This window comes from Oxyura jamaicensis, chromosome 1 (genome assembly GCF_011077185.1).
Source record: "Oxyura jamaicensis isolate SHBP4307 breed ruddy duck chromosome 1, BPBGC_Ojam_1.0, whole genome shotgun sequence".
Taxonomy (NCBI): domain Eukaryota; kingdom Metazoa; phylum Chordata; class Aves; order Anseriformes; family Anatidae; genus Oxyura; species Oxyura jamaicensis.
The window spans coordinates 8,298,389-8,319,296 of NC_048893.1; the positions used below are offsets into that span (position 1 = coordinate 8,298,389).

A 20,908-nucleotide genomic window follows, 5' to 3' on the forward strand; every position below is an offset into this window, starting at 1 on the left:
GAAAAAATAGCAGTGTGCACTCATAAATTCTCTAAAAACCAAAACTGATTGTTTCACTAGGGTGTAGCTATGCAGGAGGGCATTTTAGGAAATCCTGTTATTTATAAACATACTGCATTTTTTTCATATTCTTTTGACAAGGAGGTTAATCCACAAATATTCTTCATTTAGTATTTCAAGGCATCAGTATGGAAATGGACCCAATTTTGCAACCTCTGTAGATCTCTTGCTGATACAAATGCTTCTGGTGGAGAAATACTAAGACTTTGATTTGGGTAATATTCAACTCTACTTGGGAAAGCTCTGAATGACTTCATACATGCTTTGCAGCAATAAGAATTGATTAAGGCTTCAGCAGAAATTTCATAAGCCCCTGTGACCTCACCATCACCATACAGGAAGTCCACCACCCCCAGACCCCAGTTCCTCCCACACACCCCTGTTGGGGGGGAGGGGGGTGGAGATGAAAATTCCTGGTTTTGGCACTGGCTAAATGTCATCATATTGGCTAAGATTTGGGCTAAATCTTAGCCTCAGAACCTGGTCTTTTACCTCTTGCAAACTATTGTATTAACTAGATTAGAAGTCATTAATTTCCAACTTTCTTTTCCCATCCTCTCCCTTCACGGCACACTTAAGAATTCCCAACTTATCTGGCTAGTTTCAAACCCATATTTACAACAACTGGTTAGTTTAGGTCTATTAGCTCACAGACCATTTAGACCATCTGGTTTTCCTCCAGTCTTTCCTAGACCCCTGACCTCATTGATCTCTGCATTTGAAGTTAATCCATGTCTGAAGAAACAGTTTTCAGAGGTGACAATCCTAATTACCATTCGCTTCTGTGGGCACGGTCCCAGATCATGCAATGTAGTTTACATGATGTGTGTACATCTTTTCCCATCCACTGCCTCCTGACACATTTAAGTCAGGGCTATGCAAAACCTATTATACATGATGTAGTGTTAGGGAATATTCACAGTTTTAAACCACAAAACAATATTGAGTCCTAGCACAATTTATATCCTCCTGCACTATTTATATAACTACGAAACTTTCATCTTGTTTCCAGGGCCAGTCTCACAATAAAGTGCCTGGATTTGATTTCTAGGGATTCTTGCTAAAACTCTCGTGTGACACCATCTTAGGCCCTCACCCAGAAACCTGGGAAATAAATTGCCCTGTCTGTGTGTTCAGAATGAGAAATACTTTCTCATTTAAAAAACATAAGATTGCATAAAGAGAGTTAAATGAACAGAACTATATTTGGGGAGACCTTCTAAAACACTGATGTGGGAAAACTAAATAATGAACTAAATAATGAATGGTGAGGCTGCCATCCCCAAGGCCCAGCCCTGGACCTGAACACTTTCTACAGCAGCTATGGGCAGCCAAGGTTATGGGCACTGTCCTCCTTTTATTTACATCCAGCTCACACATTATCCAGGCTTAAAAAATGATTTGGGGACAGTTTCACCTCCCAGCCCTAGTCAGTAGCACTTAGATTGTAGTAGTATGTCATCTGTATGGGGTCCTCAAGGACAAGTCATTGATCAATAGGTAGCTTGGGAGCAGACAGTGATGAGTTGTTCTGGCAATGTAGCAGTCTGCTTTCCAACATCCCATTTTCCATCCCTTACAGCTTTACACATCCTTCTCCCCACAAAGTCAGCACTTCTGAAAACATGTAGATTTGTTGAATGCAAATGCATTCACTCAGGATATATCCTGCAGTTTTGGTACTGCCAGATGGAGCTGGGTCTAACACACATACTCACTCACTCACTCACTCACTCACTCACTTACATTAGGATAGTAGAAAGGTGTGTAATGGAGGCACCCCTGCCACTGATTGCAAGTGACCACCAGGCCTAGAAGGCTGTCACAACCCTCTTAAGGTTTGCATTGCTTTCATGAGATTTTCTACCCATCCCAGCTAAATAGACCACCCTTCTGTTGCCAGAGAAGATGTAATAGTGAAATCCTTGAACTACGACTGTTCTAGATGTGGTCGATGGCTCCACAGTGAACTCACTGTGCCTCTTCCAGTTGCTACCTTCTTGTCTTCCCATTATGGACACAGTTCTGTCACCAGTATGCTACCAGAGCATCAGACCACCCTGAAATATCACTCTTACAATGGGTAAGCTCTTAAATTTTCTTGAGCTTCTTCGGAGAAATTCTATTGGAAATATTAATGGATTTTTTGTTGTTGTTGTTATTGTTGTTCTTTTTTAACAAAATGCTTAAATCATTTAGTTTGCAGAGATAGAGGTCATTTCTCTTATCCTAATCATTTCACTTAAGAGAGGACATGGTCACAGATTCTAAAAAAAATTCTATATTATTTTTGCTTTTAATATTCTGCCTATATTTTCCTGAAGAATGCAATTTTTTACATCCAGTAACTCAGGTAAATCTCACTATAATTATATGTGAAAGAAAAAGACCCTTTCTAGCCCACGAGCTTTCATTTGCTGAAAATCAAAAGGTTTTTTGCCAAAAAGAAAAAAGTGAGAATATTTCCGTACAAGGTCACAGTTACCTAAATAAATCACAGCCAGCTTCACGCTCCAGACTCTATTTATATTTTGAGCCAGGGAACATCTGTTTAATAGTGGGTGGTCATGTAACAGTTTCATGGACAACAGAGTCATCCTAGCATGCTTGAAGATGTCAGGAAAGGACTTATCCTGAAGTAAGTGAAGTTATAGAGATGTAAATTGAAGGAGAGTCTTCCCCACCATTCTGAAAGACTGTCTTCTCAGAAGTCATATAAAACAATATACCAGGAACTACATGAATTAAGACAAATTTGCCAGGAAAGTTCCTATTTAAAATATAAAGTACAAGCCAATACCCTATGGCAGTTCGTCAACAATAGTCACAGTCACTTCTACGTTTATATATAAGAAAAACTCAAAATATGTCAACATCTGAAGGTAACAGGGCACTGTCTCCCACTGCCTCCAAATGGTTTGAAGAAATGTGCAGAGAAGACACAGATCCTGTTACTTTTTACCTGTGTGTTACACAGGTTAGTTGGTAAAGAATTTGCACAGAAAAAGAAAAGTCTAGATTATTGGATGTGAAATGGACTTTGTAAGGATTTAGAGAGTATGAGATGTTTGAATCTATAGAGGAATCCATAGCTAACACATACCATTGCCCTTTCTATAACACCGAAGTATCCAGGATCATTATCTTCAGCACTCAGCATACTGAACATGATGTTACAGAAAATGAGAGAAGAGGTCATTGTCAAATTCCCCTTCTGTGTATTTGTGGTGTTTTATTTATATGACAGCTTAAGTTTCTTCTTTCATTTAGATTCTTTCCCTGAAAGTGTATGTCTATTGATTTCTTTTCAGAAGGTCAGAGGAGGCAGGGGAAAAGCAGAAACGACACCTGTAACAGAGCTGCCTTTAACTGTAAAACATTTCTGTTGAAGCCCTCTTCTGGAATATAAATATCCCAATCCTTGTCTGTTTTTTTCTCTTCCTGAAGGGATCAAACATAGCTCTGCCTCCTTTCAAAGACTGTTTGTATATTTTTCATTAAACCAGCTTTGAATAAACAGTCTAATAAATAGAACAAGAGACATTTTCCATCTCTCTTGTTTCAGGTGAGTGTTCCAGCTACCAGCCTAAACAGTGTAGCTCTCTCATGTTAAAAACAGAGCCAGGGAAAACTTTCATATGTCATGAAAAGTACAGGCATTGAAATAACTTAATTCCAGCAAACTTGTGGAAATTAGCTGGACCATACAGTTGTAGGTGAGAATACATTTGATTGTCTTTGAAAATTTGAAGTCTGCTTTGTACAAGACATCAGCAGTCTCATAAAATGTTTCTGGACTGAAGGTGGACCCTTAGCTTTCCAAGGATTCTCAAAATTTAGGCTTGAAATGGATAACAAACCGCTCAGTGTTAAGAATCCTAAGAAGTCTGTGCTGCTGCCAGACAGAACTTAAGACTTTTGATAAACCTTATATTGAGATGTCTTCTAACTTTAGGAGACTCTTGCATAGGAATGTTAAGGCTCATTAATCCCTAAATCTTTCTCATTTTTTTTTGTGTGGTCCTTCTCTCTTTAATAAAGAAGGGCATGCCAACAGTCTAGATCCTTAAAAAGCTCAGAATAAAGGAGCAATGAAAAATACATTCTTGTTACATTCCTGTTGTGCTAAAACAATCCTAGGATGCGTGCGCACGCACACACACACACACACACACACACACACACCAAAATAACAAATAAATAAATAAATAAATAACTTTAAGGAACTTTTCCACAAAAAGATTTTTTTTGCCCATTTTTTATGTTTCCTTTGCTGTTTCAGTTACCTGGCCATGAATGGACTTTATTGAAAAATTAATAACAAGAGATTACATGGGAAATATCCACAGGATTTTGTATATAACCCACTCTTGTCTAAAGGGTCTGATAAAACAGCTGGTATATATTAAGGACCAGCATTCCCTATATACAATAAATAAGTACTATAGTATTCTATGATGGCATCCTAGAATACTGAAGTAATATTGCATGAGACTGTATGGTCACAATCAGAGTTCTTATAAAACATCATAACTCTACTGATCAATACTAAATTAAACTGGCTGAGGATTGGACTCGCAGAGTGGGGGATTTATTTAAACTAACACATATGTGAAATCCGACAGTATCAATAGGAATAAAATGTGATTTTAGATACCTACGTAGGTTTATATGTACTGTTCCAGAATGTCCTGTTTGTCACCATTAACCACAAAGGCATCTCAGGGTTACAAGCTCACATGTACGCATCTGTAGAGGAGTTTCTTTTTTACTGGAGAAAGCTGCAGTGGAGATTCACTGAGGGAATTGTATCAGACTCATTGTTTTTGAGCAGAAGTCCAGCAAAAGATGGGTCAGCCTTATTTTAGTTCCACTTAAACCTCAAAGTAGACAGCCGGTGAACACATGAGCTCTTGGGAGCTCTGCACTTGAGGTCATTTTGATACTTCACAAACAGCTCTTCTTTCCTTCCTGCATAAGAGTCTAAAGTGTGCTATCATTACAAACCATTGTTGTGATAACAGGGATTCTCTGACCATCTGCTGTAGCCAAGTTTCAATAACCTGGGAGAGGCAGCGTGACAAAATCACCCCTGACATATACTGGTGTGATTATACCAGGGCTGATTTTGGCCCAATGTATGTTAGACAGAAGTTTATAATAAGGATTCCCTTGTTCACTTCTTTGATAATCTGCTTCAGCCGTTCTCAGATATAACTGCTAGTGGCAGATTCACTCCCAATACTCAGCTTCTCTTTTTCTTTTAAACTAAACCAGACTTTACAGACAATGTAAAGCCCTCAAAGCAACTCTAATCCATTTCCAAAAGATGCCTCAGACCATACGGTAGCCCAGAATTCTGTTTTGAATAAACCCATGCTTATGCTCCTTGCAACTGAGTATTTCTAACGTAAGCGCCTGGAAGGAGGAGGAAGGGGAAGAGGCTCATTAATAATCATGATCAGTATTGCATAACTCAGTCAATTTGATCATCCACTGTGCTTTATCAGGTTTGTTTTACTGCAGTTTTCTTGTGTCTGTACAGTTCCCATTTTGGGGAGCTGCAGTTCCTGGGAGCTTTCCTGCTATCCCCACTTCTAGCACTGTAAAACGGAGGCCTGCTGTTTTAATCATGCCTCTCTTTTTCCAGTGTTGTTTGCGCCCTGGTACAACCCATCTGCCTTGAATCTAGTGCTCCACTGGGGCTGCACACATCTGCCAGCCAGACTACCTTCATACACAATTACTCAATCCACCGTAAGGCTCTTTAATAGGAAACAAGTGTGACAACGGCAAGCCCTTTTTTCTTTCTCTCTCTTTCCCTCTCTCCCACTCTCTCCTTTTATTTTTTATTTTTTTCTTTAAACCACATAGCCAAACCGCCCTAACAGAGATGAAGCCTGATAGATCCACCCAGGTGTAGGTGAAATGGTAGAGCCTCAAGCATAATAGATGCTGTGCTCTTGTGCTGAAGTTCCACACAGTGTCCTGAAGGGTTGTCTCACAGCAGTGAGATGGGTTGTTCTTTGCACAGTTACAAAGTCAATGAGCTTCCTCCTGCTTACATGTATGACTAATTTAGAAACCAACCTGGATCTAGGTGAACGCTGCAGAACTCTTTCTTCTCTTCAGTGCACGGACAAAGCACAGCACACAGTAAGTGGAAAATTTGCCTTTACTTGGTTTACTTGGGAATTAATTAGCTGTGTTTACTTTTGAGAGAATCCTCTGAAGGCTGGCGCAGAAATGAACCAGAATAATGTTTGCATGCAGATCCCTTGTGTATTTCCTCCTGTTTTATTTTACACTGTGACCTGGTCCTGCCACTTCAGCCTGAATACTCAAACAGTATAGCTCTGAAGCTGCTTTCTTATCTGAAACTTAGATATATAATGATATCAGTAACACATATGTCCATTTCTCTATTGATGTATGTTACTGTGTACATATCCGATTACAGAGCAGAATCAGAGTTGAATCATTTTCATGATGAAATGCAAAACCAAAAATCCCTAAATGAAGAAACTAAAATACTGTAAACCTACTCTTTTCTGTGGAGGGGAGAGAGGAAGAAATAGAGGAAGGAAGAATTATAAATCTTAGGTATTTTTAAAAATTAAAGTAATTTAGTCTGCAAAAGAAAGATGCATTATTTTGTTTACCAAACCATTGACTGAAATGTAAAGAGAATGACACCAAACTATAAATTAACAAAATATATCAACTACAGTGATAGTAAAGCTTGAAACAAAGCTTGTCTAAAATGCAAGAAGAGGCATATTAGAAACAGATGTATAGAATCTCAACTTTGACTCCTCAGTCTTTCATGCTTGGTTTAAAGCAGCCTTAAAGTTGCCTTTACTTTGCATTTACAACTTTGGATTTGCAGTTAAACTGTGCTTGAACTTGAAGTCAAGATTTGATCTTAGCACACACATATTCTTCGAACCTCCTACCGGAGTTTTACTTTGCTATTGGGAGCATGTTTACCACTGTAGCATATATGCTGAAGTACATTAACAAGCTTTTCGTGATGAACTTTCAGGTGGAATGCCAGCCAATGTAAAAGAATGTGTCCATTGCATATACAAAATGTTCTGTCTGAGAAATAAACACATGCAGTATAAAAAGGATCTGTTGGCATCTCAAGTAGATGATGACACAGTGTAAGAATGCATACCAGAAGTATGTTTGAATTTATTTTCTAGAGGATCCAGTGAGATGACACTTCTCACTTTAGGCTTAATTTATTCTGAACTATTACCCAGGTTGGTGGCTGTTGTCAACACTGGAAGTGGAACAAATGAGTCTGCATAGTTATGCCTATAAAATGCTTTCAATAGTCTTCCCTTCTGCAGAAGAGTTATTTTCTTTGCTCTTGGACAGACAAGTATATATGGTCCTTTTAATTAGCCATGGCTTTAGGCTGCTGCAGTTATCCTTTGTGCATAATAGCCATTAGCCTGACTGTTAGGAAATATATATATATATATATCCAATCTGTTGACAGTAATCATTTGAATGTGGCAATTTTAAAAGGATGAAGTTGGAAGTATAAGAAGGTAAAACAACTATCTCAGAAGAAATATTTAGACATCTATTTGCTGCCATCAGACAGCGGTCAATGCCTACCCCCTACAGGGAGAGAATCTAATTTCACTGAGTCTCCCTTAGTGCATGAACACTGTAGCAGTTCAGTTCATCCACTAGAGTTGTGCAGTTATTCTCTGACTCTAACAACTGCCCCTTAATGATGAGGTCAGACTGTGATTAATAGAAAGACATTTTCAAAGAGCTGGATTGCAAAGAAATAGCACAATTAATAAATAGCAATAGATATTTTTAATCTCTTAAATTTAAACCAGTGGAAAATGGCTTTTGTAATTTAAAAGCCATAATCAGCAGTGCTCTTTCACAGCTGCAAAGTTAAAGTGTGAATTTACAATAAATTCCTGCTTATCTTATGTCATCTGCATAAACTATATATCTTGAAAACAACTTTGCAACCATCCCTGTGTAGTTAGAGTAGATCAATAGTGGTCTTAGAAATTGCACGATGACTATGAATTTAAGATACTACCTATTAATGTACTAAGGTGAGATTGATAGAAGTATAGGTGAGATTGGTAGTTATGGGGCACATTCTCTCTTTCATACTCACATCAAGTACTCTGACAGTATTAATATAAAAACAAATTACTCCTCCTCCTCCCCCCACCCCCACCCCCAATCTAACAGTTTTTGATTGGTACTTTATCTTTTCCTTTCAGTAGGACTCATTGCTCTGTAAGGCACTTAGGGATAGCAGTAAAAAAGAATGAAGATAATATTGACTGATAAGTTTCTATTTACGTAAATAAACTGAACAAAATTTATCCCTGTTTGTTGGCCAATTTGTGTGATTGTATGTATTGAATACCTATTATTATTTTTTGAAATGCAGATTTTGTTGTTTTTCCATATAAGATAAAAAAATACTGGTTTAATTATATTTTGTAATACAATAACTTTTAAACCTTTCATATTTTGTTTATTATTACTATGAATTTTAAGTGTGTGCAGTTTAACCACTTAATCTACTTTTCTCTCTTTCACCATCTTTCTGGTATACACATAAGCATATACACACTTACAATAACAAGAAATATTGTGATCTATCCATTCTCCTCACGTTGAAATGGTGCTTTAAATCTGTTAAGACCTTTTTTGTTGGTGTTTTCTTCAGTGCCTAAAATAAGAGCCTGATTTCATCAACAACTCATGTGACATCAAGGAAGAGTCATTCTAATGGAATCATTTTTAAAATAGTTTGTTAATATGGTCTTTTGACCATTAAATAAGTGTTTTTTCTTTCTATAACCAACATTTCTACAGAAGACTTTAATTTTACTCCCTTTTGCTTGTGTAGTGGAATCTATAGGTATTGTATGACACAATGAATCCTGTATTATCTTCTTTGATACTATTACTCATGGCTGCTAAAGTTTTAATGAGTCTTAAACTGAAAAAGATGTAGACATAGTGCTTATAGGCATAACAACGTGTTACTGATGAGCATCAAAAGATTACCAGGATATTAGCTAGGGTTACAGGAAAACCTCAAATCATGTAAATTCCACAAATCCAAAATATTTTCCATAAGAAATCACTAAAGAAAGTTTCTCTTCATCTGTATTATTACTATTCATACAAAGCACCACTTTCAAGCTAGTTCATATCTTTGTTCTGCCAAGGCCAACATATTAAAAGTCTATTAAGTATTGTTAATGCTGTTTACATTAAAATCACACCAATTATTTACAGCAGTATACTGGTGTACACAGAATTTTGGATTTTACTTTAATAAGTCTTGTTTATTTATGTGAGTTTAGGTAGAAGTAATTTGAACATAATTTGTTTTTCATTCTTCGTATGTAAAGAAAGTATCAATGTAGATTTGATATATGAGCTGTTACTCGAGGGCATTTTAGGCACTTCCATGGAGCCTAAGCCTTTGGTCTAGAAAACTCATGTCCAGTGATAATCAGGTTTTGGCAGTGAATGTTTAGCACGTGCTTTTAAAATAATGTTAATATTAAGTAAGATGGACTAATCTGGATAAAATAAGAGATTTCTTGTTACCAGACGGCTGTGTCTATTAAAACTAAATTACCTCAAGTTGAAAACTTGTCTTTTGAGTTCAGTTGAAAACAAGTCTTGTTTGTTGTTGTTGTTATTGTTGTTTCATTTGTTTGTTTGTTTTAAGATTCAGAAAATGATTATATCCTGTGTCTTGCTGCTCTGAATCAAAATGAAATAATTAAAATACCATAAAGCTGTTATTGTGGTTTATTAAATTCAGGGGCATCACAGTAAGGAGTTGTTGGCTGTTGATAATTTTATTCTTAATATACGGACCTGTGGAAGTTCACATAAAGTGCTTGTCTGAAATCATGCTGTCATTCTGATATATCATTTTAATATTCAATTACCAGTTTAACAAGTGGATTTTCTCATACTTACAAGTAGATTGGTCTTCCATGTGAGTGAGGAACATGGATGCTGATGGCAGTAGATACAAATATTCAGGAATAATGAAAGGAAAACTACAGGAAGAAATAAAAAATTATACTTTTCTATAGCCAAGCTGAATATTACCATCTTCTTCCTATGAAGCATTGGACTGCAAATGCTATTAAACAACAAGGGAAACACTAAGTACATTTTAAGAGCAACATGCCTCTGTCCTTATTCTGAAAAAAAAAAAAAAAAAAAATGTGAATTTACTTGAAATTATGAATGGAAAAAGCTTTTTTTTTTTCTTTTTTTTTTTTTTTTTTTTTTTTTTTTACTGCTATTCTTTAAAGATATATGAACCCCATGATATACACAAATCCCATGCACAGAGTTTGATTCAGTAGCTTATGTTCTGGTGTAAAACATCAAAAAACAGTGGTAAGGAAATAATGAATAAGAATAGATTGTTTATAACTATTTTTTTCCTTTAGATTTAGGAGTGAGAGAAAGTTTCAACCAGACTAAGAAATAAGATTGTTTTGTGCTTCTTTGTTTGTTTTCCCAAAATCTTATTTTGTGTTTACTCTATTAAATTTAACTCAGAAGGTGTTATCTCATTTACTTCCTTGGAATTAACAGCAGGATTGAATTTAGCTTGCCATTTGTATGTTGAACTGTTTTAAAGTAACACTAGCTACGAGTTTGTTGCTCTGACAACTTTGAAATTAAAAACCTGTAAAATTGGGACAAATTGGCCAACAATACTGTGCACATGAAGGGTTGAGGTCAAAAATGTGTTTGTTAAATTTCCAGAAGGTTGGGCTGGACTTTAAAAGCTCCATAAATGTAAACCAGTCTTTGAAACAGCACAGCAAATTCACATGGTGCATATCACAGATGTGTGTCATACCTGTGTAATAACATTAGTGTTACCCTAAAAATTTACATTTGAGAAAATGAAAGAAACATGCGTGGTAAAAAGTAATGTGATTTCTACTGGAAGCTTTTTTCTTCTGAGTAGGTTTTCTCACAACAGAAATAGACCCCACCATCTGGAGTACTGATATGTGACACAGCTTTATTAATATTGGTTTTTAACTACATGCTATGTGTATCCGCACAAACTTAGATTTTCTTTTTAATTCTGTGGAAAAGTGAATGAAACCTTTCTTTCCTAAATCATGTTTTGAAAAATGTCTAAAGAATTATTTTATTTGTAACCCCAAATATATTCTTGTTCCAAAATAAGACTTGTCATTGACTTGGTGAGGTGGCTAACATATCTACCATTCTAGTCAAGATTTTGAAGAAAGCAAAGGGATCTTTACAGGTACAGAAAAGATACAGACAAGTATAACATCAACAATACCGCCTCTGTCCTATGCAGTGTCTTCCAACATTTTTCTAAAAAATCATTCTAGCCTGGCCTGTTCTATCCCATTGTGAAGCATACATTTCATAAGACTGGTCATTATGCTTTAAAAAGGCCACTCAAGCAGTTGAAACACAGCCTTCACAATACATGTATCAAGATGATATATAATAGTAAGGTTTTAAGACTACAGACATGCCACGTGAAGCCCTATGACTCTCCAAGCCAAATAATATATGGAAAGGGGGCAAAAAGGACACGAGGACAATGGTTTGCAGAGCCGTTTGATCTTCAGACACAGTCCATTTCTGTTTGCCTCAGTCATCAAGACAAAAAGACACATCCCTGGCAGATCTCTCAATGGTTAAATGGCTGAAAAGTGAAGGGATGTCATAGTGTTAATTTAAAACGAGGAGAGGAAAGGAGAGAAGAGGAGAGGCAAAGTTTATAATACTGGAGAGCTAATCAGTCCCCCAGCCTTATTAGCAGGAAAACAACAACAAAAACAATTTAATAGGGATGATGTGCCACTTCCCTTTGATAACACAGAGATTTGGAAGGGTTGTGCAGATGGCCAGCACTGCACAGAACAGCTCTGTCAAGTCTGCTTACACATTCACAGAGTTGCTATATGCCAGAAAAGTTTGATGATCCATGGATCGGTGCTTCCATGTCTTCACAGGCTAAATTTCCACAAGCTGAAGAGTGTATGTGCAAAACGGCAAAAATATACCAAAGAAAGCTTTGTTTGTTATTTTTCAATATTAGTTATTTTTTCTCAGTCCATCTAGAAACTCCATCCAAGTGACCTTGCTTGGCAGCCATTTTAGCAGACTGAGAAGAAAGATTTAATGACATGACAAGGAAACATCTCTTTTGTCACTATGATAGCTCCCTTCATGCTAGGGTTAAGATACATTAAAAGGGCATTGTGGGAAAATATATGCAGCTGATGCCCATGCTGTATTGGATCTCTGAAAAAAAACAGATAACTGCTGTTTCCAGAGAGGAAAACCTGCCAAAACTCATAGTGACTTCCATAGCTCTTGAATTTAGCAGAGGGTTTTGATTTAATACCTTCACAGAGTTAAATAAATATATATAGTTGCATTCATACAAGAATATGTTACTCACATTTGACATTATTAATTTTAAAATCTTGTAGGGTACAAATTTACTTATTGCTAACATTTCCCAGTATTTTCATGAACAATCACAAATTTGATGAGGGATGAAAATACCCATTTATAGCAATTAATACAATCTCACAGAAAGGAAAGTTTTATGAACCTGATAATCACAAGTGTTTTGAATTTGTTTGGGTTTTAAAATGCCAGTGGCTACTTGTCAAATTTCATTTGTAAATCAAAGTAGATTTTAAGTCCTACACCTGCAAAACAAGTATTCAAAACTTGTAAACTTCTTTATGGATATATTCTTTGGCCTTCAGATACAGTGGAAAGAGTCCAAGACAATTTTTTATGGTTGAATTATAAACACTTGAAAAATGGATGTTGTAATGAAAATGCTGACACAGCTTTAATTATTGCAGCATGAATAATTTTATTATACACTATCCACAGTGTCTATACATAGAAAGTACATGCTCTAGTGTTCTAATATTTAATTTAAGAAAAAAGCAATTATTTAGCAGATGTAGAGAGCTACACATAAACAGGCCAAACCAGTACTTTTATGCTGTTTGAAAACCCATACAGAATGTTATTACCACATAAAAGGGCTTATACTTTAGAAGACTCAAAGGTACAGAGAACCAGCCTAAGCAATAAACTGCTCTGGTGTACTTAATTAAAAAGCTTCAAGTTACTGAAGTCAATTGAAAAACAGAAGGTTTGATTCTTTAAGGTAATTTTGTCCTCATCTGTTAAGTGCTCATCAAGTGTTAAGAACTAAAATGTTTTCCCAGCAGTTTAAATAGACAATTGTTTGCTTTTCTTCTATTGAAGACAATTCTTTATTCTGTCAACCTAGACACGTGTAATAAAATGGGCAATCTGGATGTAATTGGGTGACATGGTTGGATTTAATTTACCTTTAATTAACTGGAATTGTAGAAGAAGCTGGGAAATCAGTATTAATATATTTCAGAAAATGACTGTTTTTCTGTTGTTCTCTTTACACAGTCAGGTATCGGAACTTTACATAGAAGGGTGGAGAACATTGTTAATATTTGTTTTAGTGTCAATATAGTTTTAGTGTTGTGATTAATTTTAGAAAAATGTTTGTTTGTTTGTTTTTAATGATGCTACAACTTCATGAAAATGCCTTGTATTGGAAAGTAAAGGTCTAGCATTTATAGTTTCCCCAGTGGGTGAATGTGGAAAGTATATGGCTGAGTAGAGGCACTGCTTTCTGAGCAAGGTCTACATTAGCCTTAGCATGGTTGATACCAATCAACAGCAGTACTCTGAGAACTGTTCCCAGGAAACACTCTGGAGCAAAAAGCCACCAGGTGGGTGGTTTCAATTCACCAAGCCACCTTTGTACCATGCTCTGGGAACATTTATCTATAAAAAGCTGCTTACTCTCCAAACTAAGTACAGTACCCAGAACAGCATAAACAGACTGGACAAAAGTGAGAAACCTAGTTAAACCATAAGAGCATAGTAATTATTATGGTCATATACCTGCTGTCTGTATTTGAAATTCTGCACTATTTTACCATCTATTACATACACACGGGGTTTAGTATTCAGATAGCACAAATAGCAAAAATGTAAGAAGAGAATTTGCGACCAGTTTCAATTAATTTATATATCGAGATCCCATGTATTTCCAGCATGGCCTTCTGGCTGAAAAGAAGAGCAAAACAGGTAGATTTCTAATTACTTGGAGGGATAGAAAAGAACTTGGTGACTTGTGATTATATAGTAGTTTAGTCAAACTTGCAGCATGTAGGATTCAGTTCAGTCTGAGTTCGTGCTTCAGATCCAAAAGTCACAGTAGAACTAAAACACTTACTTGCGACATTTTTATTTATTTATTTTTTAATCAGTAGTTAATTACTGTTTCTAAAATACTGTTTTTAACTTTTATGTCTCCAATTCCAACCATTCATTTCTGTTGTGTTGTTGTCCACAAGTTTTAGAGCTCTTCTCTCTTGTTTTTATCCTTACTTAAAAAAGCAACAAGAAAAAAAATCTTGTCCCAGATTAATTTCTGAGTAGATAAAGTCCTCTATACTATCTCAGTATTATGAAGAAGCTCCATTGGAAGATTTCTTTATAGGTTGATATTATTGCCCTCAGGACATAAATTTTTCTTTCTACTGAAAAACCATGAGTAACTACAGAAAGACTATGGTACCTAGTCTCCAATCCTGAGATGCCTGTATTAGGTTGTTAATGATGCACATGATAAATCTAGACCTAAATTCAAAAGCCCTCTGTTATAAATCATATTTATCATCTCTGCTCACTCTCTGAAATCTTCTGAATATGTGGGCAACAGAAGTAGAAACAACATCCAATAGTGGCTACACTAGGGCAAAAAACCACAGAAGTAATTTGATTTTGGTAACCCACATTTCTGCTTGGTTTTGATTGCAGCCTTTCTCTTCATTTCAAGACAATAAAGGCAGTAATCCTATCAGTTATACTCTTTATAGAGGTGTGGCTTGATTGTTTTTCCTGTGACTCACATTCTTCATCAGCTCAAGTAAATTAGAATCAGGCCCTGTATATGTAAAATTTCAGGTCTCAGTGAGTTCATATTTCATTTGGTCCTACTCTTTTGCTTTAATTAACAATATTTTGCCTATAATACATAATGCAACATAATATATCAATCTTCAAGCTAGTTTCATGAGTAGATATTATATTTCTTCTGCATGATATATATTAGGTGAAATCAAATATAGTAAGATCTTATTTATTTCACATTGAAAATGAATCTACCAGACAATTTAGCAATCTACTTTAAGTAACAAGGACACTGAATAAATTTATAAATAATTTATTCATTATTGTTTAAGTGCTGCAATGTAAAACAGCAGTGGGGCAATTTTCCAAATACAGTATGGATCTTATGTATGCTATAAAGGAAAAAGGAAAAAATAAAAAGGAGAGAACATAGTGAATTCAAGGAAGCAATACAATCTTAACATGTAAAAGACTTCTCCTGCTTTTTGCACAGATATATTTAAAAGTTGCTGCTATTTCATTGTGGTTGTACATTTAGAATATAATATATATATACGTACAGGCATAGAAGAATAAGTAAAATGTACTTCTGACTACAGAAAAACAAGTAAAAATTCAAACAGTGTGGCAGTCTAATATTTCATTTTCCAGTGGCTACAGTGAATGTAAGAGCAGGTCTGTAACAATGAATCCATTTTTCTGTTCTCAGTTTCCCTGATGTAAATCTAGAGATGTTCCCTTCCTGCAAAGGTTAACTCCAGGGAACAGCTATGCCATCAAACCCCTAGCAAATATACAAGCAAAAAGTGACTTAAGCCTGAAAACAATGAAAACAGATAGAAAAGAGGGCAATTAGTCATATAATTGATAAAACTAAATATGACATAACTAGAGCTAATTATGTCCTTGCTCTCAATTCAGATTTTATTAGCTCAGGAGCCCTTGGAGGTAGCCTAAATTATATGTATTATGTGTAGTTTGATGGGATTTTTTACCCTGTTTGCTTTATGGCCTCATGGGCTACATCCCCAGCTGGCACAAATAAGAGTTGCTATTACCTTCAGTAGAACTGTGAGCATTTGCACAGTGGAAGATCAGGCAACCCAGCTGGGTTTGTTGGCTGACTAACTTGATCCTTGGATGAGGTTGTTTTTGTGTGTGTGTTGTTTATTTATTTATTTATTATTATTATTTCTTTTTCTCCCCCTCCCCCCCTTTTTTGTTTTCTTTTATTTCTCTTTCTCTTCTTCTTTATATATTTGTATATATGTTACATATGAATACATTTAGGGTTTAATCTCACAGCATTTCTCTACAAGCTTTAGAAAAGTGAGATTTACCATAGGGTTGCCACAATGAAAAAGGAAAACTAACAGCTTTCTCAGTCTCTGTACAACATATGAAGAATAGAGGGGGAAATCTCTTCTATTCTGCAGCAGAGTAAATCTGCTCTGTAGTGAAGCCTTGATCTCCCCATTTCCAGATCCTGGAAACAGTTAAAGTGCAGTACAGCCCTTCATTTAACATGTGCCTTTCCCATATGAATGGAAACAGAGACATGAAGAAGATGATATGTATCCAGATCTTGTAGATACAGAGCATGAAGTAGCTATTATTGTCTGTGTAGCATAGCACATGGTACAAGGAATAATAAGTCTCAGCTGGCACTTTAGTAATACTATTTATAATTATACCCCTGAAAGATGCATTAAAAGAACATTATTATTATGGCGGAGTTAACCACTTCACTGCTGCAAAATGCTGGAATCAGTGTCACTTGCTCACATCTTCCTCATGGCTTGCATTGCCAACTTTGTGAACCACTTTTCTGTTTTCTCATCATTGTCATCTCAAGTGTGGCTGCAGCCCATGTTGTAAATACAAAAAAATAATTTTGCAATTAGTAATTACACAATTATTAATATCCCTGCTGGTTTTGTTTCTATATTATGTCAGTCTTTCAGAAACATGAATTTGTATGTACAGCTGAAATAGAAATGTGTTATGAATCTTATTTTAGACAGATCATTTACCAGCCACATACCCTTCCAATTGATTTATTTAATACAAAATATACATCTTCATGATATTTTCAAAAGGCAGCTCATTTAACAGATTTGTTGCATCAGCAAAGAGTATGTAAGTTTGAGTAGGCATTTACTAAATTCACAAATGATAATTTTGAAGGGACTCTAGAGAAAGCCAAATACATAATTGCCAACCATAACCAAATGCATAATCATTAATGATGAATAGTTAAATTGACGTAAGTGTGTCAAGTGAGGGTCATGTAACAGCACTTCATTCCCACATCCAGGCAAATGATACAGGCTGTATTGGTCAGTCCATAAGAGAAGCAGTGATACATTGGAGTCAGATATGATGTACTATTCTCCATTGATTGACATGTAGTGAATTTATTGAGTTTGCTGAAAATGTATCTCAAGGTAAGAGAATAATCTAAAGAGATAAGGATAAAAGTGATAAAATCAGATTCATTAAGACAAATATAAGGTTGGTTTAATAGAAAGGTATACACAATGGTGTTGTTATGTGGTTGGATCCTGTATGCAGGTGCATAGGAGACATAGATTCCTTCATGCAGATGCACAGGAGATGTAGACTTGCACTTGCTGTTGGAAGCAAACATCTGGGTTATTCCATTTTAGACTTGGTCAAAAACCTTCCTGAAATTCAATAAAAGAAGTTTTCCTAAGGACTTCAATGAATTTTGAATCAGGCTCTGAACATAAGCTCTGGATCAGGTGGAATGGCATCAGGCACTCCTTGAACAATGTGTTCACAGAAAAGGAGGGATATTATATGCTTCAATTGCAATAATGTAATTTGACAGCTCATTTATAAGAGTGGAAAGGCATGGGGAAGTGAACAAGTATACATTAAAAAGTAATTTATACAGAGATAAAACTTTTGAGCATCTACCATCAGTCCTTTCCCTTTTTGGACTATTTTATTTCTGATTTTTATGTATTTTTGCAATGGGATGATTATATTTTATTGACCTTAAAGAGACAAGGCTAGGTGCTGCAGATAGTAGTATGCCATTTTTAATATAAGAGTTTTTCTTAGTTGATCACAAAGAAGATATTTTATGCAGATGCTGTTTTCCTAAAAAAGCACTAACATAATCCTTCCATAATACCAGAAGCTGTAATAATACCATTAATAACGTCTGGATAGCTTAATCAGCATTGGATGATTTTTAAGATGAATTTGCATAAAGGTTGGCAGAAACTTTTTGACAGAGTATTTTATTGTGTGGGAAAAATACCGTCTTCTTCTGAGGAATCTGTCATCTCTGATGGCAGTCCAACTAGAATCCAAACCTCAGATGAAAGATAGGATGGGTGGCTGCAAGGCAGTCCAATTTTAAAAGCCCAGGAACAAGCAGTCTCATTGTGCTACAAGTCAAGTAAGTGTGGCAGAAGACCGGCCTGGCTGAACAGCTATAGCTTAACTTGAGTTGACACTGGCCAGTTTAGTATCAGAAAACAAAAAAGGGTTTTGCAAGTATGTATTGTAAGGGGATGCAAGTATGCAAGAGGAGGTAAAAGGAAAACATTGGACTGATACTTGAAAAAGAAAAAGATGATCACCTAACATGGAAGGGTGAGCAAAAAGTGGAGGCATTTAATGTTTTTTTTTTGTTTGTTTGTTTTTTTCTCTTTTTTCCCAGTTTTTAATAGTAATGGTGGATCACAGATGGAAGACCATGACTGTGGGCACAATGACTTTCCATCTGTGGTCACCAAAATTGGAAATTGTAAGAGAGCTCAATGCTCATAAACCTGGAGTACTGAGGAAATTGGCAGATATTATAGCTAGAAGCCTCTCAACAATTTACCAAAGGTTGTAGTAGTCTGGGGAGGTCCCTGCTCAACAGAATCTAGTCAGTGTTATACCCATCTGCAAAAATTGCATGAGAGAAAACCCAGAAAACTGCACAACTGTAGGTCTAATTTCAGTCCCTGGAAATGTTATGGAGAAGATTATCTTGGTGGCTATAGAAAAGCTTTTAAAGAACAAGGCTACTATCAGACATAGTCAACATGGGATCATCAAAGTTCATCAGAAGTCCTGCCTTAGTAATTTTATCTCCTTCAATGATAAGGTCATCTCTTTGGCAGATGAAAGGAAAGCAGTGGATATAATATTTCTGAATTTTAATAAGGCCATTTTATAATGTCTCTCACATTATACTTCCAGATGAATTGTCCAAATGTGAGATAAATGGGTTCACAATACTCTGGGTGATGAACTGTCTGCATGGCAGGGCTCAAAGGGTTGTAGTGAATGGGGCTACATCTGGCTGGCAGCCAGTCACTAGCAGTATTCCCAGGGCCCAGTCCTAGGGCCAGTCCTGTTCAACACTGTTATCGATGATCTGGATGCAGGAATAGGATGCATCCTTTGCAAATTTACTCATGACACTAATCTGGGAGGTGTTGTTGACTCTTTGGAGGAATGAGATGCCTTGCAGAGGAATCTAGATAGATTGGAGCATTGGACATGACGTTCAACAAAGGTAAATTCTGAGTTCTGCACCTGGGATGGAGTAATGATGGACACATCTGGCACAGACTGGGAGATAGTGGCTGGGGAGCAACTCAGCAGAAAAATATATAGTTGACAGCAGGCTCCATATGAGCCAGCAGTGTGCCCTGGCAACCAAAAAGTGCATTTTGGGATGCATAGCCAGCCAGGCAATTGAAGGGATTCTCCCACTGTATTTAGAATTGATGCAGCTTCACTTTGAATATTTTGTACAGTTTTCCACAGTACAAGGAGGATATTAAGGTACTTGAAAGCATCCAGAGGAGGGCAACAAAGCTGGTCAAAGGGCTTTCAGGAGAGATTGAGGGCATTTGTGTTGTCTAGTCTGGAGGAAAGAAGGCTGAGAGGTGACCTTGTTGGTCTCTAGAACTTCTTGAAGAGGGGAAATGGAGAGAGAGATGCTCATCTCTTCATCCTGGTAACCAATGATAGGACATGAGGAAATGGCACAAAGGTGTGCCCGGGGAGGTCTGGGAGTGGTTTTTGGATATAAGGCTTTATTATTATTATTATTTATTTATTTTTAATTTGAGGGTTGTTAAACTGCAACAGGCTTTCTAGAGAGTTTGTCAGTGGTCATCAGTGTTGCAGAGGTATTTGGATAATGTCCTCAGTAATATGCTTTAGTTTTTTTTAGCCCATAAATGATCAGGCAGTTGGACTAGATGGCCTGTAAAGGTCCCTTCCAATTGAAATATTCTATTCTATTTGAAATGAACTAAATGCAGAGACAGAGAAACTCACAGAAGTCTTTTGGCCGCTAAGGTTATCTGCTAAAGCTATTGTTTTGACTGCTGAAACCTCTGCTTTCAGACCGGTGGAATGGAATTGATTTTCTCCCCAATGGTTGAAGACCTCTGGAGGACAGTCTGCTCTGTGTGAAGTTGTGCATCCCAACATCCTCACAACTCAGGCTAATTAGGGGAGAAAGGAAGGATCCCCTAATCATAACCCAATGTACATGTAGCTTGGACCATCACTTAATGAGGGTCAGAGGCATTTGATAGTGTAGATACACGTTTTAACTCTCATCTCAATTTTCATGATTTTATTATGATGAACTATTTTTCCTTCCTTCCTTCCTTCCTTCCTTCCTTCCTTCCTTCCTTCCTTCCTTCCTTCCTTCCTTCTTTCCTTCCTTCCTTCCTTCCTTCCTTCCTTCCTTCCTTCCTTCCTTCCTTCCTTCCTTCCTTCCTTCCTTCCTTCCTTCCTTCCTTCCTTCCTTCCTTCCCTCCTTCCTTCC

General features: G+C 36.5%; 1 protein-coding gene across 1 annotated transcript in view; it reads left to right on the forward strand.

Annotated features, from left to right (window-relative positions):
- Positions 1 to 5,996: 5,996 nt before the first annotated feature.
- Positions 5,997 to 20,908, forward strand: part of SEMA3A (semaphorin 3A) — a 331,696-nt gene continuing 316,784 nt past the window's right edge. The window contains exon 1 of the mRNA XM_035335582.1: positions 5,997 to 6,216. The gene's annotated coding sequence lies outside the window, so the exon portion shown is untranslated. The remainder of the gene's footprint in view (positions 6,217 to 20,908) is intronic.